Here is a 12,073-nt window from a genome sequence, read left to right as displayed (position 1 = left end):
TAAATGACACCATTCAGGATGAATTCATTAAAAGTATTTCATGTGGATGTTTTTACTTTAAAATATACAGATATTAATCCACAGAAAATAAAAAAATAATCTTTCAAATGGGAGATTACAATTACAATAAAGTCAGATAAACTTTTAATAAATTAGTTAAAATTAAAATAGATACAATCAAACACTCCATTTAACTAATATTTAAAAAGTCTCATCTGAGGCAGTGTAAATATTGTGTTGATGTCTGGATAATTGAAAAAACAGCCAAGTCCATATGTTTAAATAAATCATTCCTTCTATGTCCGTTTATCTATGTTATCAATGAATTCACATTTTCCATTAAGTTTAAAGTATAGGTTCCATTGTAAGTACACCGAATGTATGCTAAACAAAACCTTAGCAACCTTTTTAAAAATAAATCTACTTTAATATTACATCCCTAAAATTTAAAAAGTATGACCACACAGAAATTTCCTCTGTGCTGCATGTAGAGAATGCATAAATGCTTTTTTAAAAAGCTAAAGGAGTGATGGATAATGTAATGAAGCAAAAAGACCCAAAGCCTGGAAAATTTGTTCATGCTTTGTTGAATGTGCCTGTATTGAGTTGAGTATTGTATTTTGTGTCATTTGAAAGGGCACATGTCCATGGAAACAGCCAATAAAATGTTTTGTAATAAAAGTGACTAAAATATTCTAGGCAATGGTTTTGAATTTTCAGGTGAATAAAGTCCTTATTATGCGACCTTTTTACTGCAAGTACATTCTTTCAATCTACATTTATATAACAGTAAATGTAAAGGCTCAGTACCTCTAACTGTAAAATAGCATTGCTCACAAATCAAAGCCTCAAAGGGAATATTCTTGTGATACTTCCTGAAATGATGAGAGCTCTTCAGACATATATCTTTAATGCCCCATGACTATTTATAATCACTGAGAGGCTTTCTCAATTTAATGACTTTTAGGCTTAAGTTGCTAAGATCTTTAAGCCCATTCATCGTTAAGATTTCCCTTAGTAAATTGTTCCAGGATGAAAATTCAGAAAAAAACTGTGTCTCTCAACTAAGGAAGGGTGATTACAGTTATTTTGGGAATATATCAAAATAACATTGGCAAAAGGAACAGAATTTGATGAAGCTATTCTTATCCTGACCACTAAAATTTAAGTTTAAGCTGCTGTATGCATAAAATTTATCAAGTAGGATGGTAGTAAATTCTAGCCTATTAACTGTACTAGCATTATATAACCTGCCCTGTAGTTTCTAATGTTAAACTGATGGTAGGGATAGCTGTTCTTATATAACTCTAAGGCTTAAGCTTGTATCTGCTCTTCTGTGAAAATTAGATGGATGCCATAAAAATTCTTTAGCAGAGATCTGTTGTCAGTTAATGTTTCCATATAAAATTGTTATAGAATCCTATCCCGAATGAAATTTTTTGGCCATCCCAATACAAACATCATTCATTCACTCATTTCTTTAGGGAATGGTGAAGTACCAACCAGTTTGGGTAGGTTATGTAATGGTAGTAAAACAAATAGGCCAAGATTACAACCATTCTACTAATGGATTTTATGCTTACATCAGTTGAAATTTAAATATTGGTGGTCAGAAATATATATAGGAACTATAAAATGTTTTTTATTACCAGTTAGTATCTAAGATGTTTCCATTTAAAAATCATTTGGGAGATTAAAAATGGTTTTGTAATCCTCTGAGTTACCTTCAAAGACTGTTAATTGTGCCCAAATAAAACTTACACAGCCAGTAAAGTTCTTTACATCAGAAGAACATTTTGCTTTTGATTCCTCTGACTGCCAATTGTAGAGATTCTTTTTGAAAACTTGCTACGAAGTTAGTTCATGGGTTACAGAAGAATATCAAAGCTCTTACCTTTTGATTACATTTCCTTTTTAAAAATAAAATTGGTGTACCTAGTTTAATCACCTACCTAATGAACCAAATTAAGCTGATGTTCCATGATGAAATGTATAATAATCATGTTTACACTATCTACAACTCTTGTTAGATCGATTATGGGGGTTTTAGTCAAGCTACGTTTCATGAAGAAATGGTGGATGGGTCTTTGTGAAAGATTTATAGAGTTAATAATGAAAACAAAATAAATATACAGTATATCATGCTTGCCAGTCTGCTCTGTGGCTATACAACTTACGTCAGACATCACCTTCACAACAACAAGGTTGAATGGCTTTACACCCACATTTTAAGCAAAAATGCATATAGAAAATGGATGGATGTGATGCCAAATGTGGCAGTTATTTCCATGTATAACATCCTTGAAATAAACTACAACATGATGTTGGTACATTTTCATGAGAGTAGATAGACATGACTTACAACTGGAGGATGTTTGTTACTCACAAGGATTTGCTGTCAGTTAATGTGGGACAGTTAAGGTGGAGCTTGCCATTGGATATTCCATTAAGCAATCTAAAGATTCTCTACAGGCAAATTTATGCACATGCAACAACTGAGCTCAGTCATGGAAGTCAGAAACAAAAACAGATTCCACATGATGGCTCAACTGTCTCATTTTTAATGGTCAGTAGCGGCCTGTAGACAAGGCTCAACCTGCTAGGTAAACAACCAATTTGTTTGTTGTTTGACTTGTAAACAAGGGTTTATTTATTCATTTGTTAATTTTGTTTCTTGCTTTAGCACTTTAGGTTGTATTTTTTCTCTGACTTAAACAACTTTTATCTAGACTCATTTAAACTGCAGTTTTCTTCAAAATCTGTAGCAAGATACTTTTGAATAACCTCAGTGTGGAATATCTCCAATTTCTATGACAGAGTCTGTTTTTTGTTGTTTTTTGTTTTTTTTTAGTAAACCAAATGGTGTTTGGAACCATATCTATCCGTAAAAAAAACTAAAAACTAATAAGTAAACAAACAGATGGACAAATAACCCGAGATATACATATTTTCTTCTTTTTTGGGTAAAGATCAAATATTCACTAAGGCAATAATGCCAGCTTTCTTGTAGTTAATAAACTAGCTTTAAATACAATTTCAAAGAAAGAGATGCCACAACAGTATCTAAAGCAGGACTGCCTGAATGAATGTATCATCAATGCACCTAACTTAACAATAAAATAAATAAACTTCATTTCCTTATGGTCATATTTTATATGCTAAACTGTGATAAAACCAGAATAAAGTAATGTGCAAAGATGCATAATTTAAGTATGACAAATCCTGTCATTAAAGTATTGTTTACAAACTAGCCCTTTATGAGAACATAATTCAGATAAAATCTTTTAAAACAAAGCTTCTAACCAATAGTGAACATACAATTGTTTTGCAGACAAAGCCAAGCTTAAACCTCCTTTAAAAATGTCTCCTTTGCTGTAAGTTGAATAAGATTTATATATGAGGTAAGCCATAGATCTGGTTTATACTCTCCAATAAGAGAGAATAAAAGGGGGCTGTGGATTAAAGCCCTCTGTGTATATTCCTTTTTCATTAAGGACCACAAAGAAAGAAAACTGGATTAAAATGGCTAAATGTTCTTGGAACAATTCCCACAAATGCCAATAAGTATAGGTTTTGGTTTCTTTGGTTCTCATGGCTCTAATCTTTAATAGCTTATTAGAATGTACAACACAGCATCGGGTACTTTCCATACAACACACATTTAACATCCTCACATTACAGACCAGGGGCCAAGATTATGGTTCAAATGCAGTTAGGTTTAAGCGACGCAATAGGAACCACAGGAAATGTGAGAGCTGTCAAATACTACACTGTCCATGCTACTGAGCTAGACTGTACCAGAAAGAGGTCAGCCTTTGAGACTTCCATGTCTCATCTCTTACAATTCTACTGAGTCCACCTTTACTGAATGTGTATTTTATGATCGCCTTATAAGGGTTTTTGTTGTTGTTGGCAGTGGTGGTGTTTTTAACAAAAGCATAGCACAAGCTGCCTGGAAGATCAGTAACGTTTTTTCTTAGAATTTCAGCAAAGTTGTTTGCAGGGATTCAAATAAGATTCTATGAGAATACTTATTAATCTGGGCCTGGGTTTCTAACCATTTATTAGATGGCAATGGAAAAGAACCTCTCTTTCTCTATGTCTAAGTATACATTGGAAACTCTATTTTATCCCTAATAATTGTACAAATACAAAATGACATTGCATTCCATCATTTAAAATAAACAGATCAGGGAATTCCCTGGTGGTGCAGTGGTTGAGAATCCGCCTGCCAATGCAGAGGACATGGGTTTGAGCCCTGGCCCAGGAAGATCCCACATGCCACTGAGCAAGTAAGCCTGTGTGCCACAACTACTGAGCCTGCGCTCTAGAGCCTGTGAACCACAACTACTGAAGCCCGTGCACCTAGAGCCCGTGCTCCACAACAAGAGAAGCCACCACAATGAGAAGCCTGGCAACACAACGAAGAGTCCGCTCGCCGCAACTAGAGAAAGTCCATGCGCAGCAATGAAGACCCAATGAGGCCAAAAATAAATAAATAAATGTTTAAAAAATAAAATAAACAGATCAAAAGCTTAAAATATTTCCACACTGGTATCAGAAAGAAAGACATAGTGTTTATGAGCTTGGGGTCACCTACTGCAAGTTAAGGTCTATAAGATGAGGAGTTAACCTCTCCCTTTTTTTTTTTTTTTTTTTGCCCAACACACATATTAGGCACTGAAAAGAACAGGCTAAAGGCTTGAATACAGTTAATAGAATCTTTGGTAGAACCATCAGTCTCTATATTTCATATCAGATTGTGGTTTGTTGCAAGAAAAGTATGTATTAAAAAGTTCCCAAAGTCAGTGTCATGTCAATAGAATTGAGTACTATTTTAATGTATATTTATATCCTACTTCAGTCTAGTGCTAATTTTGGAAAACTGTACCATGTTGACTCTATCAGAAACTACTCTCTAAATTCTGAGTAATGGGGATCTCCAGCAAGGGACTGTCCTGCACTGTCCTGTTATAGTCCTTTAAGCTCTCTGCCTTGTGAAAAAGGATCATTAGCTGCATACATGGTATTCCACAACATGTATGTTCTGGTTGGCTTCCTTTGCCACACGTTCTCAGAATTCCTCTCCCCACATGGAATTTAACTCTCCTCTTCAGTTCTAGCTAATATCAAAAGTTTGCTTGTTGTTTATTGGGTTCAAACCAATGTTTCAAAATGCTACTTTTATACAGAAACCATCATTCCATGTCTGAACTGTGATTGTCTAGTTTTCCATACACTTTGAAAAATAATCTCCTAAAGCAAAGACCACATTTCATTCCCTTACAATGAGCATAAGCAGCAACATCACTTATTAAAGCTTATTCAAGGCTTGATTTAGTTACTGTAAAAGAACAGATGTAAATAGCTCATGAGCAAAGTTTCCTACCTAATTTGGGGATATTGTTGAGTTATACAGAAGGTAATTTTCCATATTCTAAGACAAAAACAGAAACAAAACTCAGTATCAAAAGACTCCATTAGTTTAAGCAGACTACCTCCTTTTCTAATATACTACCTCTACAGTTTTCTAAAGTATAGTTTTCCATATTTTTCTGAAGTCTTAGTTTTCAGAAATTCTCAGTTCTAAACCTATTACTTAAGAACTAACCTGATTTAATCCAGTTAAATGGAGCCTAGTCTCTTAGCTTTTAATTTATGTTATCTTTCAGCCATAATTACTTACAGTGGAATTGGAATTCCTCTACACCTCTTAGGTATGATTGAGAACTCAGTCAGCTTACCTCTAATTTTGGAGGGCATTTTTAAACATGTGCATAGTTTTGAATAAAGATGGCTAACTAAAGCCTACCAATTGGTTGGAAGTAGAAATAATAAGAGAAAAAGAGGCAATTTTCTTTTTCAAACAGGTAACAAAATGAAAACTTGGCAGCTTTTCTTAAGAAATATTGACATTTAATAGTTATTGCACTAATCCCCGGAGAACTAATTGGTCAAAAGCAAGTGTTTTTTGTTTTGTTTTGTTTAATGAATTATTCGTTTCTCACCAAATCACACTTTGCATTCATTTGAAGGTTAAACCACATCCAAACAGTTTGTCAGGAATATCTTATTAATATTGACATGGAAGCTCTGTCAGTGGGGGGAGACATAACTAAATATCAAGATGAAATCTCAGATAAACTAGGGAAATCTTTAAAAGATTCACAGAGGGCTTATGGTATGGGAATCACTGACTAAAACTAGAAGGAAAGTATTTAATTCAAAGAAGCATAAGTAAATCATTATCTGATTACCAGAAGCAACCTTAAAATCAACAAGTTTAAAATGGCATAAAGATTTGAAGCTCTTCATTAGAAACTCAAAATTGCCGGAAAGATTTTCTCCATGCATTGTAAAAGAATACTTTCCCAAGGCTTGTTAGATGGATCACTCATTACATAAGATATTTACAGATGTGATGCTAAAAAATAGCTCCAAGTCAATTAATTTGGAAAATCTTAGTTTTTAAAAGATTACTTATTACATTTTTTTGTTGAAGAGTTTATTGAGTTTTATTATTCTAGGGTTGTCAAAACTTTTAATATGCTTATATTCCTTATGAATCTGAGAAAAAGTAGCAGTGTTAGGAACGTCTTGTGGACAGGATTCCAAAGATGACTTCTTTAATAACAAGTTACCATGACAGATGTTTAATGTGGAAGAGTTACCTTAAAAACTGGAAATCTTAACTAAAATAACTTCATTCTAATATAAGAAAGAAAGTTAGGAAAAGAAAGAAAGGAAGAAAGAAAGAAAAAGAGTTCTGTGGTGAGTAAACTATTTTACAGCTATTTCCATGAATTTTTACTCTCCTTTAAAAATAGAGTGAATGTCATTACTTAAATACAGGATCAGGTTCTGGGTCATAGCACTGTAGAAGATAAAGACACTGTCCCTTTTCTTAACTAAAAAAACCCTGGTAAGAAGAGCACCCTGAAGTCACAGTGAACCACTCATTCTAGTTCCTGTCTGTCTGTTGATTTGCTTTTTGTAAGGGTCTTCTAAGAACTTAAATCTGAAAGGAAGTAAAGCCATGATCAGAACAGCACTTGGGCTCCTTTATTCATGATGGCTGTCACTTACCTCTCCTGGCTTCTCTAATTCCCTTTACATTTTCTTCTCTCCTGTCTCTTCTTGAACCTCACAATTCTCCTTCAATAGTAATCATGTTCCAGACTAATAGGACGATACACTATTTTAATTTTACCTTCATCCTAGTAGAAGTTCTTAGCAAAAGTAATAAAAAAATAATAAAATGGTAAGATGCCATTGTAATGCATACTGGATTTAAAACTTTTTACCTAATGTTATGGGGACAAAAACTTTAATTTGGACCCACCTTTACTATTCTTTCTATAAATCATTATCATGCAGCAACCTAAAATTTATTAGAATGATAGGGCTATGAGAGGCAAAAGTAGAAGTGTTTTTTGTTTATTCATATAGTTAATCAGCAAGTATTAGCTAGAGTCTATTTTATTCTAATAAGTGTGGTAAGTTAAGCACTGTAAGTATAAAAGTTAATAGAGCAAAATTCCCATTCTCTAGAAGTGTCCGTTACTTGGAGGAAACACAGAAATTAAGAAATAATCAGAACAATGTAATTACTACAGCGATGGAAATGTGAACAAGACACTCGCCAGAAAGAGGAAGAAGCCCTGGGTATTGCTTAGAGAACTGAAACCTGGAAAAAGTGACATCTACATAAAATCTAGTAATAATCATTAGGAGTTTCCAAAGTGTCCAAGAGTGAGACAGAAAAAGACTCCAGAAAGAGAAAAGTGGTTTCAAGATAGGCAAGAAAAAGCATGATGTTAGATGAAATCTGACTCTTGCCTAGCACCTGTGACCAGCTTAGCGTACACTGTTGCAGATGTTTGACCTGCCAGGCTTCCTGCTCTATTTACCTTCACCTGTCTTGCACACTGCCTGCTGCAAAATCGGTGCTCAATCTTGATGTGTAAGAAATGGAACCTGGGTTAAAGTATATGCCTCTGAAAGTTAAAGGATGGACATATTTAGAGATATGTAGAAATTTATCTCCCTAGGGCTATGTGCGTCTATTTCAAAGAGAAATGAAACCCAAGAGCCATTCACTTACATTTCAAAGTCAAGTTTACATTACATTTACAAATTGTAAAATTTTGGAGAGATAGGTTTCTTGCCCTCTCTCAAGAGAAGAGGGTGGCAGCTGTATAGTGGTTCCCATTTAAACTTCATGATTCATCATTTTGGAGTTCCTCTCCTCTGGTATAAATCCCTTCCCTTTGTACACACAGGCATAACCAACTGGCTCTCATCCTTTGCTTCGGGTTGAGTACTGGGGTTTAGAGAAATAGTCAGTGTTTGATCCAGAAACGTCATTTTGTTTTCAGGATAGCATAGATAAATATAGATATTAGAAATTTATTAAATTGAGCAAATTAATGCTTCCTCCTCTATTCTCCCATAGGTACTTATTCATACCTCTAACAATAAACTTATCACATTGGTTTATTTGTTGCCCTTTAAATGTGAGTTACAAGATGATAGAAGCTGTCATCTATTAATCTTTGAGTCACAAGTTACTTGTGTGTTTCCTACTGACACAACAAAAGGAAACAAATATTCAGGTGTAGTTTAATTCCTTGGACATATTCTACAATACCTCCAAGTAAAAATAAAATTGGCATCATATATCTTTATAGCCCATCATTTTATCCCATAGAAAACCAAAGTTTATATTAAATTTTTATTAAATTTATTTATAACTGAAACATATTGAATTTTTATTAATTTCTTTATAAAACTCAGAAAACAAGAATCCATCAACCATGTGACATTCTATGGTACTGAGCTAAAATGGAGGATTAGGTGAGGGGGTGATCAAGATGGACAAGAAGAGGCAAAGAAATAATAATTCCTACTCCACCTCAAAAGTAAAAGTAGGAAAACATTTTCACTTTTGAATTTAGGGTGGCAGAAAGAGGAAGATGGTACCTTCTACACAAAGTAGTAAAATTATCTTCAATAATATCAAATACTGAAATAATCACTGGAACAAAAGAATTGTAAACAATATAGAAAGATTACAAACATTTCTTTCTTTATAATTGTTTATATTCCCGCATTCAAGTTAAAAAGTCTCTTTTGTTTTCATGCAAAGTAGAAATCAGGGTAGAATCATTTTTTTTTTTTATTCTACCTTGAGGTGGTTTTTGTGATACTCAAAATCAAATGCCAACTGTCATGAAAACATAATTAGATATAAATATTATTATTACTTTCGTTTATGGGTTATTACAAAAATTTAACATATGTTTACATCCATGACTAGGAAATGAAGTGGATTAAGAAAATATTGTATGTCAGTGAGAACCTTTTCTTTCTCTCTTTTTTTAAAATAACTGGATTCTCTCTTTGGGAAAAAGAGACATTGACTTTACTACAGAGATTATCAGTAAATTTCTGCTGCTCACCCACCAGCCTAATCACTATTGTCAGGAAGTCAATTTGAGATCACAGGTCACAGCTTTAAATTCAAGTGTGGCATAGGGAATTTAATCAATATATGTATGCACATGGAAGAAAATATGATGCAAGCAAACCTATTTTAGTAATACATTTATTTAAACAGGCTTAAAATTATTCTGGAAATGTGTTTAAGTGAAGATAATATTTGGGTTGTGTGCATTTTAAATTAACCTGTGTTAAATATGAGATCTCCGACAGCTCATTAGTATAAGGCCTAAATATTTTGCATTTTAGTTTCTGCCTCAACAATTCTATTGAAACTGCTTTCTTAAAGGTCACCTATAACCTCCCAATTGCCAAATCCAATGGCCTTTTTTTATTGATCTTCTTTGATACTGTTGCACTGTTTGATACTGCTCACATCCTCTTTCTTGAATGTATACTCTATGTTACAGAATAAAATGAATTCAAGACGTGTACCCCTCTAGAAATGCCTCACTGGGATTCCTTTTGGAATCCTTTTGACAATAAATGCAAGCATAGACTAGGTGGAATTCATGAAAAGTTAATCAGCTATTGCATTATTCAGGCATTTGGGATGTCTCCCTTTCAAATATGAGCAATCATAGAGGATTTATCACAGAATTAAATGGGAAACTACACAGAGGTAATGGGTTAGCTCACGGTAGGCAAACTACACCTATGGGCCAAATCCAGTCTACTGCCTTTTTTAGTAAACCAAAGTTTTATTTGAACATGGCCCCACTCATTCACTTACACACTGTCCGTGGCTGCTTTTTTGCTACAAGGGCAAAAGTGAGCAATTGCCATAAAGACCAAATTTCATGCAAAGTCTCAAATGTTACTATTTACCTTCACGCAGAAAAAGTTCACAGGCCCCTGGGTTAGAGGATTAATTAAATGACCTGAGAAGGAACTACCTAACTTTTGATGCAAAGAAAAGGCATCGTTATTATAAAGCTTCATGCCAATATGAGAGGATAGTGTGGAACTAGTTGTAGGCGCAAGATTCTTGTAGAGATGCCTGTTAAGGTATGACTTTCCTTTCTGGCACCTTCTCTCAAGAATAAATGTGAGAACCCAGAATAATTAGTTATCTACAAAGATTCTAGAAGACCTCATACCATCTCATCCACTGTTCTGGCTTCCAGAGTACACACAAGCATGCAGAGCTTTATCTGGGGAAGGTGCCTTATCCTTGGAAGCCCTGTGTTGAGAGGAAGAAAAGGAAGGAACAGTGATGTATAGTGCCTTCTCTTATAACTATTGCATCCCAATAAATTAGTCTGTTTGAGAATCTCTATGTTGTGAGTAAAACTGATCTACTTTATTCCAAGCAAAAAGCGTGCTAGAAACCTTGCCATAGAGAAGTTCCTGCAAGCTTTGTTGTACTTAATTTCTTCCAGGATTCTATCATACCTCCAACATTCTTACAATAACCAATCCTTCCACCTGACCATTATTTCAGCTAGCCTAGGTGGGCTTGTCTCCCTTATAACCAAAAGATATTTGACATAAATGGACTTGGACTGACACAAAGGAGACAGAAGAATCATAGCAGGCTCTTACATGGTCCACTTTATATATAAAGATATCAAAAAAAATTAACCCAAATAAAAGTTTAGTATTTTCACACTGGTCTTACTTAGCTCAAGCTACTATAACAAAGTACCATAGACTGCGTCATTTAAACAACAGTTCTGGAGGTCAGAAAGTGCAAGATCAAAGTGTCAACTGATTAGGTTCTTGGTGAGGGCGCCCTTTCAGGCTTGTAGACAGCTACCTTCTTGCTATGTCCTCACATGACCTTTCCTTACTCACATGAGTGAGTGGGAGAGAGCTAGATCACTCTGTGTTCCTCTTCTTATAAGGGCACTAATCCCATCATGAGGGCCATACCTTCATGACCGAATCTAAGCCTAATTACCTCCCAAAGGTACCACCTCTATATACCATCACACTGGGGGATGGTATTTCAACATACGAAATCTGGGGGACACAAATATTTAGCCTATAACAACATTCATGTAGAAACTTTCACTTTGATTCAATATCTGTCATCAGATTATCCAGATACGTGTTAGTTCAATTGTTATCCAACAAAATATTTTTTTCAGTGGAATTTCTATAAGTAAAACCCCATTAGAGATTTTCAGAGGGCTTGATTTTGTGCTGAATGTCTAGGTTTGTGTTCATATATATATATAATCACAATATACTTTTTAAAAAACATATAATTTAAAAAAATTGAGGTGCATTAATCATTTGAGATGTTTTAGACTTAATATTAAAAACACAATCTCCTATATCTATAGAAGTCTGGCAGAAACAACATTTTAAAAATAATCCAATTCAATAATTCACTTCACCCTATGAGACTACATTCTCTTATTCCTGAAAATATATTTGAAAATTTTTCTTTAATAATTGACATTCAAACTTGTGAAAAATAGGTTGGAGAAGTCAAATGTGTTCCCACTGTACACCTACCTACCTTATAACCACGAACAATACTCAGAACCCCTCAAGAAAGAGGCATACTCAGCTGTTAAATGAAATGAGATTATTTCAAAGGTCCTTTCAAGTTATAAAATCT

The sequence above is a fragment of the Mesoplodon bidens genome (genome assembly GCF_964165515.1).
Source record: "Mesoplodon bidens genome assembly, chromosome: 5".
Lineage (NCBI taxonomy): Eukaryota > Metazoa > Chordata > Mammalia > Artiodactyla > Ziphiidae > Mesoplodon > Mesoplodon bidens.
Note: the sequence above shows the minus strand (reverse complement) of the source record.